Source organism: Callithrix jacchus, chromosome 9 (genome assembly GCF_049354715.1).
Source record: "Callithrix jacchus isolate 240 chromosome 9, calJac240_pri, whole genome shotgun sequence".
In the NCBI taxonomy this organism is placed as follows: Eukaryota; Metazoa; Chordata; class Mammalia; order Primates; family Cebidae; genus Callithrix; species Callithrix jacchus.
The window spans coordinates 30,664,290-30,678,828 of record NC_133510.1 but is presented as its reverse complement, the minus strand read 5'-3'; the positions used below and the strand labels follow the sequence as shown (position 1 = coordinate 30,678,828).

The window sequence follows — 14,539 nt, the reverse complement described above, 5'->3', positions numbered from 1 at the left end:
ATTCTTCTCAGCACCACATCACACCTACTCTAAAATTGACCACATAATTGGTAGTAAAGCACTGCTCAACAAATGCAAAACAACTGAAATCGTAACAAACAGCCTCTCAGACCATAGTGCAATCAAGTTAGAACTCAGAATTCAGAAACCGACCCAGAACCGCACAGCTTCATGGAAACTGAACAACTGGCTCTTGAATGTTGACTGGGTAAACAACGAAATGAAGGCAGAAATAAAGAAGTTCTTCGAAACCAATGAGAATGAAGACACAACGTGTCAGAACCTCTGGGACACATTTAAAGCAGTCTCTAGAGGAAAGTATATAGCAATAAGTGCCCATATGAGGAGAATGGAGAGATCCAAAATTGACACCCTATCGTCAAAATTGAAAGAGCTAGAGGAGCAAGATCAAAAAAACTCAAAACCCAGCAGAAGACAAGAAATTACTAAGATCAGAGCTGAGCTGAAGGAGATTGAGACACGAAAAACCCTTCAAAAAATTAATAAATCCAAGAGCTGGTTTTTTGAAAAGATCAACAAAATAGACAGACCACTAGCCAGATTGATTAAAAAGAAAAGAGAGAACAACCAAATAGATGCAATAAAAAATGATAAAGGGGAAATCACCACAGATTCCACAGAATTTCAAACCATCATCAGAGAATATTACAAACAACTCTATGCACATAAACTAGTAAACCTGGAAGAAATGGATAAATTCCTGGACTCCTGTGTCCTCCCAAGCCTAAACCAGGAGGAAGCTGAAACTATGAATAGACCAATAACAAGGTCTGAAGTTGAGGCAGCAATTAAGAGCCTACCTCACAAAAAAAGCCCAGGTCCAGACGGGTTCACAGCCGAATTCTACCAGACACACAAGGAGGAGCTGGTACCATTCCTTCTAAAACTATTTCAAACAATCCAAAAAGAGGGAATCCTTACCAAATCATTTTATGAGACCAACATCATCCTGATACCAAAACCCGGCAGAGACCCAACGAGAAAAGAAAACTTCAGGCCAATATCCATGATGAACATAGATGCAAAAATCTTCAATAAAATATTGGCAAGCCGATTGCAACAGCAAATCAAAAAACTTATTCATCATGATCAAGTAGGATTCATCCCAGGGATGCAAGGCTGGTTCAACATACGCAAGTCTATCAACGTAATTCACCACATAAACAGAACCAAAACCAAAAACCACATGATTATCTCAATTGACGCAGAGAAGGCATTTGACAAAATTCAACAGCCCTTTATGCTAAAAACCCTCAATAAACTCGGTATCGATGGAACGTATCTCAAAGTAATAAAAGCTATTTATGACAAACCAACAGCCAATATCATACTGAATGGGCAAAAACTGGAAGCATTCCCTTTGAAATCTGGTACTAGACAAGGATGCCCTCTCTCACCACTCCTATTCAATATAGTACTGGAAGTTCTAGCCAGAGCAATCAGGCAAGAAAAAGAAATAAAGGGTATTCAAATAGGAAAGGTGGAAGCCAAATTGTCTCTATTTGCAGACGACATGATAGTATACCTAGAAGACCCCATCGCCTCAGCCCAAAAACTCCTGAAACTGATAAGCAACTTCAGCAAAGTCTCAGGATATAAAATCAATGTGCAAAAATCACAAGCATTCGTCTACACCAATAACAGACTTAAAGAAAGCCAAATCAAGAACGAACTGCCATTCGCAATTGCTACAAAAAGAATAAAATACCTTGGAATACAACTCACAAGGAACGTAAGGGACCTCTTCAAGGAGAACTACAAACCACTGCTCAACGAAATCAGAGAGGACACAAACAGATGGAGAAACATTCCATGTTCATGGTTAGGAAGAATTAATATCGTGAAAATGGCTATACTGCCCAAAGTAATTTACAGAATCAACGCTATCCCCATCAGGCTACCATTGACTTTCTTCACAGAACTGGAAAAAACCACCATGAACTTCATATGGAACCAAAAGAGAGCCCGCATAGCCAAGTCAATTCTAAGCAAAAAGAACACAGCGGGGGGCATCACACTACCGGATTTCAAACTATACTACAAGGCTACAGTAATCAAAACAGCATGGTACTGGTACCAAAACAGAGATATAGACCAATGGAACAAAACAGAGGCACCGGAGGCAACACAACATACATACAACTATACAATCTTTGATAAACCTGACAAAAACAAGCAATGGGGCAAGGATTCCATGTTTAACAAATGGTGTTGGGAAAACTGGCTAGCCATGTGCAGAAAGCAGAAACTGGACCCCTTCCTGACACCTTACACTAAAATTAACTCCAGATGGATTAAAGACTTAAACATAAGACCTGGCACCATAAAAACCCTAGAAGGAAATCTAGGCAAAACTATCCAGGACATAGGAGTAGGCAAGGACTTCATGAACAAAACACCAAGAGCATTGGCAACAAAAGCCAAAATAGACAAATGGGACCTAATCAAACTCCACAGCTTCTGCACGGCAAAAGAAACAGTCACTAGAGTGGATTGGCAACCAACAGAATGGGAAAAAATTTTCGCAGTCTACCCATCTGACAAAGGGCTGATATCCAGAATTTACAAAGAACTGAAGCAGATTTACAGGAAAAAAACAAACAAGCCCATTCAAAAGTGGGCAAAGGATATGAACAGATACTTTACGAAAGAAGACATATATGAGGCCAACAATCATATGAAAAAATGCTCATTGTCACTGGTCATCAGAGAGATGCAAATCAAAACCACATTGAGATACCATCTCACGCCAGTTAGAATGGAGATCATTAAAAAATCTGGAGACAACAGATGCTGGAGAGGATGTGGAGAAAAAGGAACACTTTTACACTGTTGGTGGGAGTGTAAATTAGTTCAACCATTGTGGAAAACAGTGTGGCGATTCCTCAAGGCCTTAGAAATAGAAATTCCATTTGACCCAGCAATCCCATTACTGGGTATATATCCAAAAGACTATAAATCGTTCTACTATAAGGACACATGTACACGAATGTTCATTGCAGCACTGTTTACAATAGCAAAGACCTGGAATCAACCCAAATGCCCATTCATAATAGACTGGATTGGAAAAATGTGGCACATATACACCATGGAATATTATGCAGCGATCAGAAATGATGAGTTTGTGTCGTTTGTAGGGACATGGATGAATCTGGAGAACATCATCCTCAGCAAACTGACACAAGAACAGAAAATGAAACACCGCATATTCTCACTCATAGGTGGGTGATGAAAAATGAGAACACATGGACACAGAAAGGGGAGTACTAAACACTGGGGTCTATTGGGGGGAAAAGGGGAGGGCCAGTGGGAGGGGGAGGTGGGGAGGGATAGCCTGGGGAGAAATGCCAAATGTGGGTGAAGGGGAGAAGAAAAGCAAAGCACACTGCCATGTGTGTACCTACGCAACTGTCTTGCATGCTCTGCTCATGGACCCCAAAACCTATAATCCAATAAAAAATTAAAAAAAAAAAAAAAAAAAAAAAGAGAACAGCCAAAGGTATCAGGAAACATAAAGTGCAATTTAGGACAGTGGTGGATCCCAGTGAAAGAATTAGAAGAAACAGACAAATACAATTTTGCTCTTGGGACTAATTAGGAAGATGTGGGAGTCCAAGATTACTTACATATAGTGTACTTAAAATATCTGTATTATATGCAAATACCTAAATAACTATGAATGAAACTAGAGTGCATTTTATATTAATACATTTTATATTAATCAAGTAATTCAACACTTACCTTTTTGTTCAAAGAATCAACAAGAGAACTCTAAATAGTTATTGCTTTATAACAGAAACACCTGAATCCATCTGGTCAACACACTACTGTACTGCAAACAGTAATGACATCTGCTCGGGTTAGTCTTCCAAACCCACCCAACTACTACCACCCCTCTGCCATGAATCAAGAGGAATAATGAATTCATATCCATAAATAAATAGTAATTGTTAAACTTCAGGGAGAATTTGGTACAGCATTTAACAAAGTCATTTTTATCCATTTCCTTCCAGACTAATAATGAAACGTTAAATGTACTAAAACCTCAGACAAGCCAAAATTTAGACCCTTTGTTTATGATTGCATGTCAATAACAAAATATGCACATATAAAAAATAATAGATGAGGATAGATGAAGTCAGATATGATCTTGTTTCATTCTTTTGTAGCATCCTGCTTAGGAGTTTGCTGTCATTTTTACTTTTTACCAGTAATTTTTTTAATTTACAGCAATAGCTAAAGATAAATTAAACTATAGCTCTAAAAATGCTTAGCCAGTCTATGTGGAGGAGGGGATAGTAGCCAACTAACATTTATAAACCCCATTCCTCCTACAGAGGGATGATGTGCCATGTGCAAAATGGCCTATTTCAGTTTCCAAGGTTGGCAACAATCTGCACCAGCAAGACCAAGTTCCAAAACCAGCAGTGCCCAGGTCTTTTCATGCGTCACATACTGACAGCTGAATCTGTTTTGCAGAGTCTTATGCCATATCATGTTCTTCCTCAAAACCTATAATGCCATAATAACAGATTTTGCCCTTCAAAAATATTTGATCTTTTATTTTTAAGTACATTTGGTTCTACCTTCTCTAATTAAAAGCAAGTATCTCTGCAAAAAGAACACAAAAATAACATTTATTTCACACTTTCCATTGTTCCCTCTTGTATTTTTATAGATTGATTTTGAATGAGTTCTCTCCATTTAATCCAACTAAAATATAAATGCATTCACTGTCAATACCAACAGTGGATTTGATTTACTCTTTTTCTTTAAATGAAGAGCCTATTGCCTGAAATTCCATATCTCAATTTAATTATCTGAAGAATGTATTTCTACAGATTCATATCTCAACATACACTGTTGGAAAAAAGTTAACAAATTAGATTTTCCTTACCACTTCTATCAAGACAGTGTGGAAAAGAAAATTAATCCTTTCCTACAATATTTTCCAGTAGCACATATTTGTCATGTTGTTATATAACTTTAGAAAGTCTAAAATGAGGTAGCTCAGCATTTGCACCTCTATTCTGTGCTTTTCCCCTGAGAGAAAAGCTTTGTTACACACAGATGGGTACATTTTAAACATTCCCTCTCCTTTCTTTATGGGGCAACTAAGATAGTGTTCACTTAAAATGCATTTTTTGCTTGTCAGATGCCTATGTAATTAATATCAGTCCCAAAATGTTTTAGAAATAAGACTGAGCCTGCAAGTTTCCACAAGCTAAGTGGCATTTTCCCAATTTCACCCTCTGACTTTACTAATTTGCTGACCAAAATAACAAAAAGTAATCATCCATTAAATAGGTAGGTTCTCCCCACTTGACAGTTTCCTGCCTGGTCAATGATTCAGAGTGAATGCTCATTTTTCTCTATTAGTCTTTGAAACGTGTTCTAATTTGAAAGTATGTTATTAAAGAACAATTTAAATTGCACAATTTTCGTGGAAATGCAACCCAATTATTAAAAATTGAACCCACAGCAGCAAAGGGATGAAAATATACTATGAGATGCTTTGTTGTAGAGAGGACTTATGAAAAGGATAATGAAATATCTGTAGCAACTTTTTAAAAATTGACCTTTACACCATAGGCTTAGTGTCTTCAAGGTGAGTGGCAATAAATATACATTTACTCTGTGTTATTTTCTTTCCCTTTATAGGATTCACATTTCTTGTGAATTCCCATGCTCCAAATCAAGTTCTTATATATACTGCATTTCAACTTCAAATAAGTCTTCAGTTTAACCCATAACGTAACAGTCTTATAAAAGGGTATAACTTGAAAGTGTCCTGTATCTTCAGGATTACTGTTTATAATAGAAATTAATAATGAACTGCAGAAAGATTTCAACAAAGACAATCCAGATTTGAGTCAGGAATTTTAAAGGTCCAATTTCTGACCCTTGGATTTAAATTTAAGGAAATTGGTAAAGTTGTTTCTATGTATTTTCCTTCAGAATAATAGTGAAACATTAAGTGTATTAAAATTCCAGGCAAACCCAAGTCTGAATTCTTTAGACTCAAATTTGGAATTAATAATTCCTCCTTTGAGACATTTTAAACATTTCTCCCCTTTATTTGGGATATGACATTTCTTCTCCTAGAGTGAAAAATCCTTGTTTACATTTGAAAGGCAAAAACATAAAGCCTAGAGTCACAGTGCTTTTCTGAGTTGCTTCAATTAAATGGTCTATGAGGTATCCTACATAAAAATTTACTCTGAACATCGAGGAATAGAAAATATTAACAGAAGAAATAACACTAATACTTACATTACAACAGAACTTTTGAAAAGCAGTCTCAGAAGTAAGAACAAATATATGAATGATAGTGTCATAAAATAAGTTGCCTCTCTGGAGTACTCATATACTTTAAATCAATCTATATTTATAGAATAATTAGCAATTTGATGTAATGATAGAAGAATACATCAGTGAAGGACATGTCCTCCTCCAAACAAAGTCAATAGGCTCTCAGCAAACATCCAGGTTCAATGTTCAGTTACTAGGAGCATTGCATCTCATTGGTAGACTAAAGCAAAGATTTTTTATATGCCTTTTTAGTTTTCTTTTTAACAATCCATCAGTCTCCAGGAAGAACTCTGCTCAGTTACAAGTATATGTGAACAAACACAATTCATAGTAAAGACATTCAGCTACCAATTACCACTGGAAATTTAAATAAGTTCTAAAAGTATAGGTTATGTTCTGCTCTGAAATACTTAATCTATTTGGTATTTTTTTCTGGGACATTTAATGGTCCATCAGTACAATGTATTAGACTGTACACACAGAATTAGACATGGTGCTTGCCTAGGGAATTCTCAATTTAAATAGACAAGCAAAACAGATTAAACACTAAAACACGGCCGGGCGCGGTGGCTCAAGCCTGTAATCCCAGCACTTTGGGAGCCCGAGGTGGGTGGATCACGAGGTCAAGAGATCGAGACCATCCTGGTCAATTTGGTGAAACCCCATCTCTACTAAAAATGCAAAAAATTAGCTGGGCATGGTGGCGCGTGCCTGTAATCCCAGCTACTCAGGAGGCTGAGGCAGGAGAATTGCCTGAACCCGGGAGGCGGAGGTTGCAGTTAGCCGAGATCGCGCCATTACACTCCAGCCTGGGTAACAAGAGCGAAACTCCGTCTCAAAAAAAAAAAAAAAAACACGAACTAAAACACTAGTGTAGGGAAGAAATAAAGTGGATCACTACCATTAAGAATATGTATTTAGAAAACAGATACACAATGCACAGCACAGTAGTAAAGGGCAGGATATCTCTCAGCAGCAAACAAATCATCAGAACAATCCAAGATGCTTCTTAGAAGGGAACTGTTTTGAAGATAGTGTTAAGGATTGTCAGAGAAATGAAAGAGTAGACATCAGAGGTTACAAGAAAAAGAAAAGCAGCAAACCACCACCATGGCCCATGTATACCTCTGTAACAAAGCTGCACGATCTGCACATGTACCCATAACTTAAAATATAATAAACAAATTTTTTTTAAAGTTAATTAAAAGGAAGAAGGAAATAATTTACTTCTGGTTGGAACTCAAGTGACTTTAGAAATCATTTAATCTAACTTCCAACTACATACCTTTGAGACATTTTCACTGAAATACAGTTATCTAATCTCCACTTAAATATTATTAGAGATATGTTTATTGGATGGATGGATGGATGGATGGACATGAAAGGACAGACAGAAGGATAGCTATTCCAAAAAAAAAAAAGCTACTTAAATTTTGAAACTTTGTTAAAAGCATTTATCTTAAAATGACTCTTCCCAACTTTTTTTTATAGATCCCAGTTTTGCCCTCTACACCAGTGTTGTCCAATAGAAGTATAAGAGCCATAAAGATGAGTCATATAAGTAATGTTACATTTCTAGTAGCCACCTACCTTAAAAGAGTAAAAAGAAATAACTGATTTTAATTTGAATAATATATTTCTTGACGCACTAATTATTATTTCAGCATATAATCAACATAAAAACATTAAGGAGATTTTACATTTTATAGTAAGTATTCAGAGCTCAGTATGTATTTCCATATTTATATCACTCCTCAATTTGTATTAAGCACATTTCAAGTATTCAATAGCAATCTGTGGGTAGTGGCTACTGTATTGAAGAGCTCAGTTTGAGATAATGGTTCACAAACTTGGCTTAACATCAGAATCACAGGAAACTTTTTAAAAATATAGATTCCTGGGATTCATCCCCAGAGGTTTAGATTCAGTAAATTCAGGAGTGCCAGGGAATCTTTTTAACAAGGCACTCAATAAACCACTGATCATCAAGCTGACATTTGGGAATTACTGCACTAGAACAACACAAAATCAATCTAATCCTTCTATACATGATTGTCCTTCCAAAATCTTAGAGAAATTGTCACATTTCCACTGTATTTTATTCTACAGACTGAAAATTCCAAGGTCTTCCAATCATTCGTCATCTGGCATAGTTTCCAAACCTTTCAACTCCCTGGTTGCTGTACCCTGGATGCACTCCAGTGTGTCTGGCTTATTTGCAATAATGGAGAAGTACCATAGCATAAATAATCCAACTTAATCCTTATCTGCCTTGGAAATGTTTTTCAAGACTATCATATGAATATGAGTGTCTCTGCTAAATGTTGAATTCCCAATACTTCAAATTAAAAATGTAAACTCTCATCATCAAGAAGCATTCAGGATGTCAGTTTCTTCAAAATGCTGTTATTTCCTCTGTGGCACACTTCATCACAGGCTGGAGAAAGACCCTCTTGGGATGATTTGGAATTATTCAAAGTTAAACAGAACTACAATTTTTTCCATGCCTCTCTACCCTCTTACCTTTCCTTACGAGTAGAGAGGAGGGTAGGTATTTTGATTTTTAGAAAGAGCTCTTCAGCTTTCTTTAAAGTTACATAAATATAAAACATAAAGTCACCAAAATAATCATATTTTCATAAACAAATGGGCTCAATTCAGTGCCATAAGTAGTCACTTAGCAAGGGTTTACTGAGCACATGATGTGTGCAACCATGGTAGGCCAGGAGGCTACAAGAAAAAACAGTGCAGAGACTCAAGCCCCAGGGAGACCACAATCTAGCCAAGAAGTCAAGCATATTAATCAAACAAACAAATACATAGAGTTATTACTATATGCTAGACAGTTGGGATTCATATCAGTAAACTAAACATTCAAAAATCCCTGCCCTCATGCAGCTTAGTGTTTAGCAGCAGAGACAAACAACAAACAATTCAAATAATCAGTAAATGAATGACACAGTATGGTAAATGATAAATTGAGGGAAACCAACAGATCAAAGTAAGGGGTGTCATGAATATCTGGGCAGGGGGTGGTAAAAGACAAGTTGAAATTTTACTCTGTGATCATTAGCGGCCTCACGAAAAACTTGTTATTTGAGAAAAACATTTGAAGGAAGGAAGGGGGGAAACATGCAGCTATCTGGGGGAAGGGCATTGCAGGGCAGAGCAGACAGCCAGTGCAAAAACCCTGCAGCAGAAGAGTACCTGCCTGCCCTGTTTGAGGAGAAGCAAGGATGCCAGTGGAGTTAAAGCAAAATAATCAAGGAAAAGAGGAGCAGATGAGGTAAGAAAAGTAATAGGGTGGGGGTGGGAGTGTTCATGTAAGACTTTATAGGGCATAATAAGAACTCTGTCTTTTATTTTGAGTGAAATGAAGAATCCCTGAAGGCTTGGAGCAAAGCAGTGACATGATATGTATTATATTTTAAAAGGATCACTCTGTCAACTATGTGAAGGACAGACTTCAGGCAAGCAAGAGTGAAGCAGGTCGACTACTTAGGAGGCTACTGGAGTAATCCAAGTGAGAGAGAGTGGTGGCTTGGACCAAGGAGTTACAGGAAGGAAAAGAGAAGTGACCACATTATTTTAAAACAAACAAAAAAAATAATTGCAATACAATGTGGTAGTTATTGTAACACAGGATGCTAAGAGAGCACAGAAAAAGTAACAATAATTCCACCAAAGGAAGAATTTGTAGCCAAGGTGACAACTTACCTGAGTTCAAAATGATATGTAAGAGTAGGAAAAGGAACCAGGAAGAACAATCCAAAGAAGGCCAGCACAGAGTTGCTGGTGGCCAAGAGAAATAGAGGAAAATGATCTTTTCCTTAGAGAACCTGCATTCTCATTAAAAGGCAGTAAATCAGTCACAGGTGCTACTGGAATCAAAATCAGCACAAGAACTTTAGATTATAGAAATAAATAGTAATATAAGAATGACATTCAAGAAACAACACCAAAGAAGTAACAGGAAATGTGGAGAAAAATAAACCCTCTTCACAAAGGGCTCACAGGACCACCCCAGCAGATCCATCAAGATGCCACTGGCCCCTAAAACACTATTAAAGGCTCCCTGAAATCTTATCCTCCACCACCAGCTTCCACGAATAGACCAAATCACTACCAAGGAGCACCAAGTTTATTCAGACAGTCAGGCAAAACAATTGTGTCATTTGTTTTTCAGAACTTCTAACACTTATCCCCACAATATAGAACTCAAAACCTAAGCTTTAATTGTGCTTGAAAAGTATTATGTTGGGGCTGCTGTAGAGAGGAGCTATGTCCTGAATCTTCCTTTACTGGTTGTCTCGATGCTCCCCAACTTCTAAAACATTGGAACAACAAGGTAGATTAAATCCCTTCCTCTCCTAATCTGCCATTTGTTTTCATCCCTTCCTACCCAAATCCATATATCCTTTACTCCCCATTAAGAACCAAAAACAGCAAAAGTAGAACAGAAAATGCTTTGGGGCCAGTTTCTCCCCCAGTCCAGATGACCTTCACCTGTCCTCCGTTTAGCACATGAAAGTCATCTTAATTAGCTCCACCACAAAGTCTAGTATTTCCACCTGAAAGCCCCCTAAAAAGTCCAAGGGAGCATGATCTTCTGATAAGCTAATACCAAAATAAAAATAATAATTAAAATTTAGTGAATGTTTAGTAAATGTCAGGCATAGTTTTGTTCCTACTATGCATCAACCCTAAGAAGTAGTACTATTATTATGCCAATTGAGGCAGAAATAAGTAACAAGATCAAATTCATACAACTAGTTAACAAAGGAGCCAAGACTGGACATGAAGATGTCTAGCTCCCAAGCCACTCTCCTAAATGTTAATGCACATCGACATAAACCCAGAATTACCTCCATCATTTATTCTCTTTGTCTGGAGTACAGTGTGACCTCAGATCAGTGATTTGCAGTCCTCATTCCATATATTTTCCTTTGTAGGGAGAGACACATGGTTGTCTGGGTTACTCTCCTTTCCCAGGAATGAAGACTGTTAGCAGAGGCATCATCAAAAACAGTTCAGGAAATATGTGCTCAAATGCCCAGTTCCTGACAGCTGGCCACATAAGAGAAGGAGAAGCTATGCTATACTTTTTTCTTCCCCAACAGCTCCTTCACTAATCCTTTTTAATTACAGGGATCAATATCTGAGTCTCTAAAAACATGAGTTTATACAGTGAAGCAAAAGTCACCACAAAAAAAATTCATTGATAAGCTGTTTGCTTAGAAAATTTTCCTGCCTAAGACTAATGTCTATCCCAGCAATGTCAATTAGAAACTGAAATCGGGCAAAAAATAAAAAATTTCATGAATTCAATAAAAGCAATGTAAGAAAAGTGCTAAGGCCCTAAGTTACGATGATCTGATACAGGTAGATAAATTTTTTATTAAAATTAAGATTTAACCAGAATGATAAGTACTTCAAAGAATCCTCAGATATTTTTGCAAAAAGAAACAACAAAATACTGAGCACTTGATTTTACACTATTTCTTCTTAGAATTAGCTTGTCGTTAAATGATTACCTACAGTTTGTCATATATAGACTAGGATCTAATTTTCCTAGTTTTCTAATCATTCTTCAAGATAAAGTCCCAAATTTTCTTTTTCACAACTTACAGTAAAATTTTGGTTCCTATTTCACCATAATAATTTATATAGTCATTTCCTTTCCCTATATTTTATTGTGATCTCCATCCTTAAAACAGAAGCAGTGCAATAAATATTTGTTAAATGGAATTTAATTAAAATCAACAGGAAGGCTGGGCGCAGTGGCTCACACCTCTAATCCCAGCACTTTCGGAAGCCAAAGCAGGTGGATCACCTGAGGTCAGGGGCTCAAGACCAGACTGCTCAACATGCTGAAACCCTGTCTCTACAAAAATTTAAAAATTAGCTGGGCATGATGGCAGGTGCCTATAATCCCAGCTACTCAGGAGGCTGAGGCGAGAGAATCACTTGAACCTGGAGGGTGGCTGTTGTAGTGAGCAGAGATCACATCATTGCACTCCAGCCTGGGCAACAGAGTGAGACTCCATCTCAAAAACAACAACAACAACAACAACAACAACAACAGGAGACACATCACATTAGAAAGTCTTGTTGTGTATGCCTCAGTTATCAGTACCTTGGTAGGTATTGAATTGTAGGCAGATAATCTAGAATAAAAGAAAGAATAGATGCCTACAAGAATGGGATCTAGAACAAACATGAAGAGAATAAGCCAACAAGAGGTGGAATGAAGCCAAAGAAAGATAGAAACCCTTCACTTCAGTTGTTACCCAGAGTGTACTTCAGCCATGACATTGAAAGTCATTCACTTGCCAGAGCCTGTTAAGATTGCTCCAGCTCCTTCAGAATCAAGTCAGTGTTCCTCTGATATCCCTGGCACTTTTCAGAGGGCACTTCTATTTATGCTTGACCCTGTCAATAATTATAGCTGCTACACTTGCTAGTGCCAAACAGCATGCTAAGTGTTGTCCTATCTTCAAAATGTTAATGCTTTCTAATTTTCCCCCTCTATATCCAGATTAACATTTTGAGGAGAAAGGGTGTATTGTTGAAACAAACAATACAATAAAAAATTTCACATTTGATTTTACTCTATTTGTTCTCAGAATTAGTTCATAAATGATGGGAAAAATCCCTTAAATACTCAGCATTTACCACAAAGACTGAGTTGACATGTTTAAAAAAACTATTGTGCACCCCAAATGACTAACATGACATATAATTTTAACTGTCAATACCAAGTTGCCAGCCACCCCATAAACACATTATGTTACAGAGTTAAATGAGAGCTCAAAAGAAAGTTTAATTTGGTTATAAAATAAATGACTGCTAATGTTCAAGATATATATTCGTTTTCTATTTCTTTTGTAACAAATCACCACAAACTCAGTGGCTAAATTAACACAAATTTATCTTGCAGTTCTAGAGATCAGTAGTTCCAAATGGGTGTCACTAAGCAAACCCAAGGTGTCAGTAGAGCTGTGTTCCTTTTGGAGGTTCTAAGAGAAAACTTGTTTTCTTATTTTTTATAGCTTCTAGAAAATGTCTACATTTCTTGACTCATGGCTGCCTTCCAACTTCAAAGCCAGGGATGGCCAGTCAAGTGTTAAACACTGTATCATATTGAGACATACCCAAATACATCCCTCTCGCACAATTAAAAGACCCCTTGTGATTACATAGGGACCACCACACAATCCACGATAATCTCCTTATTTTTAAGTCAGCTGGTTAACCACCTTAACATCATCTGCAAATCTAATCTCCCCTTGCCCTGTAACAACATATTCACTGGTTCTGGAGATGAGTATGTGGACAGCTGACTATCAATTAGCCTACCACAGTCTTTCCCTGATCCCCAAAGATTCACATCCATAGTACATGCAAAAGTCCCCCAAATTTCCAACCCATTAATGTATCAATTCAAAGTTCAAAAATCTCATGTAAATCTTAATCAGTTCAGAAGTCCCAAGAACCACACATTAGAAAGATAGTGAAATAGGACTTACCAGCCCTCATCCCCCTGACAGAAACATCAGTTAGAACACCTATCAACATATAACAATACCATCACAAAAGCTAAGAAAACCAGGTAAAAGATTACAGCACCTGGGTGTGGCACAGAAATAAGAAAAGGCATATTGAAAAGAGCAGTAAGGACAATTTTACATTACCCATCTCACTTTCCCCGAGAGACAGGCAGCATAGCATGGAAAACAATAATCTTAGAAAGGAAATAAAAATAAGCACTTGACTTTGTTTCAGACCTCAAAATTAAGCCTGCCTCAGTAAAACCCAACATGAGGTACAACTCCACAGCCACAAACTCTAGGCTAGTATCCACAGATTGAGCCTCCAAACTCATTCTATTGCCAAACCAGATCCCACAGCCTCAGGCTCCAGGCGGGCCAATCGGACTTGGTCTTTGGGCTGCCCCCACTGTCAGGCCAACACATGTAGCCTCAAGCTCTGAACCAGTCTCAACATTAAAGTGGCCCCTACAGACCCAGGCTCCAGACCCACCCCAGAAACAAGTAGCTGCAGCAGATATGGGCTCTGAACCACCCCCAGCACTGAGATGGCCCTCACTGTCCCAGGCTTTAGGCCTACCCTAGCACCAAATTGGCAGCCTCTATCCACAAACGCCACCCTAAAGCTGGGTCTAAGTGTGCCCATTCCATCACCA

General features: G+C 37.6%; 1 protein-coding gene across 1 annotated transcript in view; it reads right to left on the bottom strand.

Annotated features, from left to right (window-relative positions):
* The window catches only part of NELL2 (neural EGFL like 2), a 396,829-nt gene that overhangs the window by 368,124 nt on the left and 14,166 nt on the right, over positions 1 to 14,539 (bottom strand). The window lies entirely within an intron of this gene.